Raw genomic sequence first — 5,942 nt, forward strand, 5'->3', positions numbered from 1 at the left:
CTTTTCACGAATGTCCAGTCTTAAAGAACACAGACGCATGAAACATGATTTTGCGCAAGGGCCAAGGTACTCCTGCCAACATTGTGCCAAAACGTTTATGAATAGATCTGACTTTCACAGTCACATCAGTGCTCACAGCGGTGTCAAGCCTCACCTTTGCGAAAAATGCAACAAGTCTAATTCCAAAACAGACGGAATCTCACCAGACATGTGTGTCTTAATGCCCCGAGAGCAGCTCATAACTGTAGCACCTGCGACAAAACATTTCATTCTACACACCTGCTTCATCAGCACATGCATTCACATGACAAGGAACCCCAGTTCGACTTTTTTCCTGTCTTGTGGTTTAATGAAACACAGCGGTACTGCAGTTGGTTGTTTGGATGTGTTGCAACGCAATGATTAATTACAGACTTAAAATCCTCAAACTCCTGGAAACAGTGAGCACAGCGAAAATCCATGACCAGATATGCTGAAACAAGAAAGAAAAAGATGTTATCTTTTGGGGATTTATAGAATGAACAAAGAGAGAGAGAGAGAGAGAGAGAGAGAGAGAGAGAGAGAGAGAGAGAGAGAGAGAGTTTTGAGTTGAGTCTGTCCACAATTACTGGAAAACACACAACTGCTGTGTTATGTTCTCTTGATCTTGCATAAAAGTGACAAAAAACATCCACCTGAGTCATATTTCTGTGGAGAGCTGTTTTTCGCATCAAACTGCCACACACAGACCGACAGACACAGAGAGACCCAACTATATTATTTTGAAGTACTTGACGCGGCGCTCACCCGATCGGTGACGCGGCACACACCCATGAAAAAATAAAAAAAGGATCCGGCGCACACCCGACAAAAACTTGGGTGACTTCAGAAATTCATGCAGTGTAATCAAACTACAGCACTATACGTCTCAACAAGTGACTGAACTATCAATAAATGACCATCGAACGTTCTCCGATTGTCTGCAGCTTAGTTCGTGAGCTTGATTTTCCATGCGTCCGAGGAACAAAATGAATCGATTCCAGGATACTATAACACCTTATGCTAAAGTGAAGACAACAGCAATGTTATATGTTATTTGGAAGAAGTTAGAGGCGATTTTCTGGAGATACTCACTGCGAACAGCTGATGCGTTTGACGTCATGCGGTGACGCGGCGTATTCTAGTGTCACCCGGCTTGGCAGCGTGGAACCGGAGCTTGTGTGTGAGAGGGCAGGTGGAGAGCGGAGCAGGATCGGAGCAGCCTGCTCCGCTTGCTCCGCCTGTGTGTGAGCCCCCCTTAAGCCTGCTCCGATCCTGCTCCGCTCTCCACCTGCCCTCTCACACACAAACTCCGGTTCCGGAGCAGGCTGCTCCGATCCTGCCCCGGTAGGGGATTCCCATATGATATGACGTAGTTTCTCCACTCGCGCTGTCTGATGGGACATATTTTTACACGTGGATAAGCAGTGGCGGGAAAAAACACCGTGATGTTTACCAAAGGAGACAAAAGTCTTGTCTTTTATCGCAATTACTGAACATATTTCTAAATGGACTCTGTATAAGTCAGTGTGTGTGCGTGTGTGCGTTTTAGAGCTTTTCAGACACAAACTATGTGAGTGTGGGGGTCGGGTGAAGAGAGAGGTGGACTAACAACTGTCAACTGTTGGGACATGTTTTAAGTTTTGGTTCTTTTTTGTTTTATCGAGTTATATCCGAAGCTTCAAAGATGTTCAATGTGTATAGTTACACGAGCTTCCATGGAATCCATTCTTTTCTTTTAGATCTACTACTAACAATCTCTCTTGCAGACGGTTAGACTGTTGCTTTATGTTACGCGCAATATGGCTTTGATTTAGATTTAGTTTTTTTTATTTTGTGTGTGGTTTGATTTAGCTTCATTCTACTCAGAAGAAATTTTTTAAACATGATTAACAAAATATTACTTTATGGATGTTTGCAAATAGAGACGTACGTGTGTCAACAGCGCAACACGTTTCTAAAGAGGACGATATAGAACGCTCATGGCCGGACCGTATCAGGTTGGGGGGGCCCCCAATTGTGTTAGGGGTTCATTAGTTGAGGGCGCTAGGGAGGTCTGGACGTTTTGAAATCTAGATGAGAATATGTGGAATCTAGCTGGCGCGTTCTCCGAATATTTGTCATGATTTATTGATTTTTATTTCATTTTCACCCTTGGAGGAGATACATGTTCAGGCCGGGGGGGTGACAGGAACCCACCCCTGGATCCGTCCTTGACGCTAGACAAAAAAGTATCTGTGCTGTAGTTTTTGACTCACATGCGAAGCAAAAGTGAGTCTATGTACTCACCCGAGTCGTCCGTCCGTCCGTCCGTCCGTCCGGCCGGCCGGCCGGCCGGCCGGCCGGCCGTCCGGAAAACTTTAACGTTGAATATTTCTTGGACACTATTCAGTCTATCAGTACCAAATTTGGCAAGATGGTGTATGATGACAAGGCCCCAAAAAACATACATAGCATCTTGACCTTGCTTCAAGGTCAAGGTCGCAGGGGCCATAAATGTTGTCTAAAAAACAGCTATTTTTCACATTTTTCCCATTTTCTCTGAAGTTTTTGAGATTGAATACCTCACCTATATATGATATATAGGGCAAAGTAAGCCCCATCTTTTGATACCAGTTTGGTTTACCTTGCTTCAAGGTCAAGGTCACAGGAGCTCTTCAAAGTTGGATTGTATACATATTTTGAAGTGACCTTGACCCTGAACTATGGAAGATAACTGTTTCAAACTTAAAAATTATGTGGGGCACATGTTATGCTTTCATCATGAGACACATTTGGTCACATATGATCAAGGTCAAGGTCACTTTGACCCTTATGAAATGTGACCAAAATAAGGTAGTGAACCACTGAAAGTGACCATATCTCATGGTAGAAAGAGCCAATAAGCACCATTGTACTTCCTATGTCTTGAATTAACAGCTTTGTGTTGCATGACCTTGGATGACCTTGACCTTGGGTCAAGGTCACATGTATTTTGGTAGGAAAAATGTGTAAAGCAGAAGGTCAAGCATGTGAGTCGTATGGGCTTTGCCCTTCTTGTTTTAATGCTTTATCTTACCCTCATTTTTGTTTTCACACACACACACACACACACACACACACACATACACACACACACACACTTTTGATCCCATTCCATGTACTGCGAAGACTTTATTCAGGGTTTTAGCTAGTACTTAAACATCCAATTTCAAAGCACAAGTCTGAGCTGAGAATAGATATGCATAAATGTGTAAAATAATGGTGATTTGTGATCAAAACACTTCACAGGGAAGCTTGTTTATATGTCTTATGTATGTGTCTTCCATCGCCCTGGCAACATCAGAACTCCACACCAGCCTGCAAAAGTATAAACATAAAGGGTGACCTGGAAAAGCTGTTATGTAAAATAAGATCATCTCTGCCCTTAGACACATACAACAACAAAAACAACAATTTGATTTTGTTTTTATTTAATTAAGAAACAAATTTAAGATAATTTTATTCCAGCTGAACAGAACTGCTTTCAAAATAAGGACTGGGCCTCTAACGGTATGTTACTCCTCATATTACAGACACCACATGTTTGTCTAGGTATATATGGGTAAAATAAGACCATCTTTAACATGGGCACATACTTCTGACTTATTTCAGTGAAGAGTGGAGGATGTGTGATTCATTACCTAACAGACACTGGTGTTAACATGTGAAATTCATTAAGCCAAAGACTCCCACTATGCACAGAACACTACCAGGCTATCATACTTTTGGTATGCGTTCCGGTAGAAGGTTACCCTCATTTTGTTTAGTTAAAGAGATCTATGATAGCTGACATTTTGGTTCAAACGTCATGGAATGTATCTTTAAGCTCTTATAAGGAAAGTTTGTCTTGTCACAAACCATGCAAATCACATTCCTACCTCCCAATGTAAGACTTTCTTTAATCTGAGTATCTTCCATTTAATAGTACGGCAATTAAACAAGAAAAATCACACTCTGCATAACGACACAACTCGATGCAAGTCACACATTGCATAATAACTCTCTGCAATTTAACCTCACAATCTGAATGGAGATAAATACCCTGACATTTAGTGTTAAAATTTTGTTTGCATGAAAAAAACACCTGTACCGTAAACTACCTTGTATTCGCCAATCCCCCGTATGCACTAATTTTGCTCAAAAGTAGGGGCTCGTGAAAAATCGTGGTATTTGATCACTGGTTATGAGAATGATAGTAGGATTTGTTACCGCGCTAATCTGGGGTGTCAATATCACTACGTTTTGCACGTGGAAGGTGAGCGATTTCCTTCACGCGGGGATTGACGAAGCTGTACTGTCTTAGTGAATAAATACAGTGCGTTCAGTTTCATCCCGTGAGTTCGACAGCTTGACTAAATGTAGTAATTTTGCCTTACGCGACTTGTTTTTAATTGTGTAAAGAAACTGTCCTATGCTATCACAAAAAATCCAATCTTGACTTTCAACTGTACATTAATATAAAAAGCAGGAAAAAAATAACAGAAAAAAAGATCAATAAAGAAGGATGCTCCCCGATAAAAAAATAAAAATAAAAAAAAGAGGCAAAAAAGAAAGGGTTGCATGCAACTGAGATAAACAAAAAAGTTAAACAAAATCATTTATTCTTCTCCCTAACATTCAGGTCAACAAAGTCATTGTCATAGGCAGTCATTCGATTCCAAGACAATCATCACAGGTTTGAACCGACCCTTTCGTTTAACCATTCAAAAAACAACAGCAATAACGCTGTTAGTACTACAGCGCGCTCAACGTTCGCCTTTTTGAACTCGCGATGAGATTTGTTTCTTCTGGTCGCCAAGCTTACCGTTAACAAACGCATGTACTAGTTGGGATTCCCCCAATTTTCGCGACCTTGACCGAATACTCTCGAAGTCAGCACTACGGCGTTCATGCATAGGGAACAGTTAGAAAGTTAACTTCGGGAGTTCCCACTTCCAAAAGAGGCCTCTACTTCCAGTGTTTATGACTTCCAGTTCATGCATACGGGCCCTGAAGTGGGAACTCCCGAAGTTAACTTCCTAACTGTTCACTATGCATGAACTGACTTCAACGCCGAAGTAGTGACATCGAGAGTATTATGGTCAAGGTCGCGGAAATTGAGGGAATCCCTAGTAATACGCATGCGCACGTTTCTGTAAACATGGCAGTCAACAGAAAAGGCAAGGCACGTGTGCCCAAAATGAAAGTAGCTACGGAGGGACGTTCTGCATCATTTACTGACAGTGAAATTGCTGTGCTGTTGACAAAAGTTTTCAACGAAAGAAATATTATTCTGAGCAAATGTCAGAGCAGCCTTACTATAAAACATAAAGACACTGTCTGGGCATATATAGCAGACCAAGTGCGCGTGAAATGGCGCGACCTAAAAAAAAACGTACACGTGCAGGACTTATCGGCGACGGCTACAGGGGGTGGGCCACCATCTCTCTCTCTCTCTCTCTCTCTCTCTCTCTCTCTCTCTCTCTCTCTCTCTCTCTCTCTCTCTCTCTCTCTCTCTGAATGAATAACCACATGATTATGTATGCTCTTCATGCCTCATCTTCATCATCATCATCATCATCATCATCATCATCATCATCGTCATCTTTATCATCACGTGCTGAAGTTTTCTGACCTCCTTTTGTTGGTAAACTTTTTAACTTTTTAATTTTTAATTTTTCAATTTTATCATTGTGTGTCTGTGCGTCCCAAGGACAGATTGTAAGAAAAGGCGTAGCCTTAAATCTTAATCCTTGTTAAATAAAGTTCAATTCAATTCAATTCAATTCTCTCTCAGTCTCTCTCTCTCTCTTTCAGTCTCTCTCTCTCTCTCTCAGTCTCAGTCTCTCTCTCTCTCTTTCAGTCTCTCTCTCCCTCTCTCTCTCTCTCTCTCTTACATACACCGTGGTACACACACACACACA

General features: G+C 41.6%; 1 long non-coding RNA gene across 1 annotated transcript; it reads right to left on the reverse strand.

The window, feature by feature from the left end:
- Positions 1 to 327: 327 nt before the first annotated feature.
- Positions 328 to 1,227, reverse strand: LOC138979813 (uncharacterized). The gene is made up of 2 exons (XR_011460140.1): positions 1,114 to 1,227; positions 328 to 472 (listed from the first exon to the last, which is right to left on the reverse strand). It is a non-coding gene; the product is annotated as an uncharacterized lncRNA (long non-coding RNA).
- Between the last annotated feature and the right edge of the window lie 4,715 nt (positions 1,228 to 5,942).

This window comes from Littorina saxatilis, linkage group LG11 (genome assembly GCF_037325665.1).
Source record: "Littorina saxatilis isolate snail1 linkage group LG11, US_GU_Lsax_2.0, whole genome shotgun sequence".
Lineage (NCBI taxonomy): Eukaryota > Metazoa > Mollusca > Gastropoda > Littorinimorpha > Littorinidae > Littorina > Littorina saxatilis.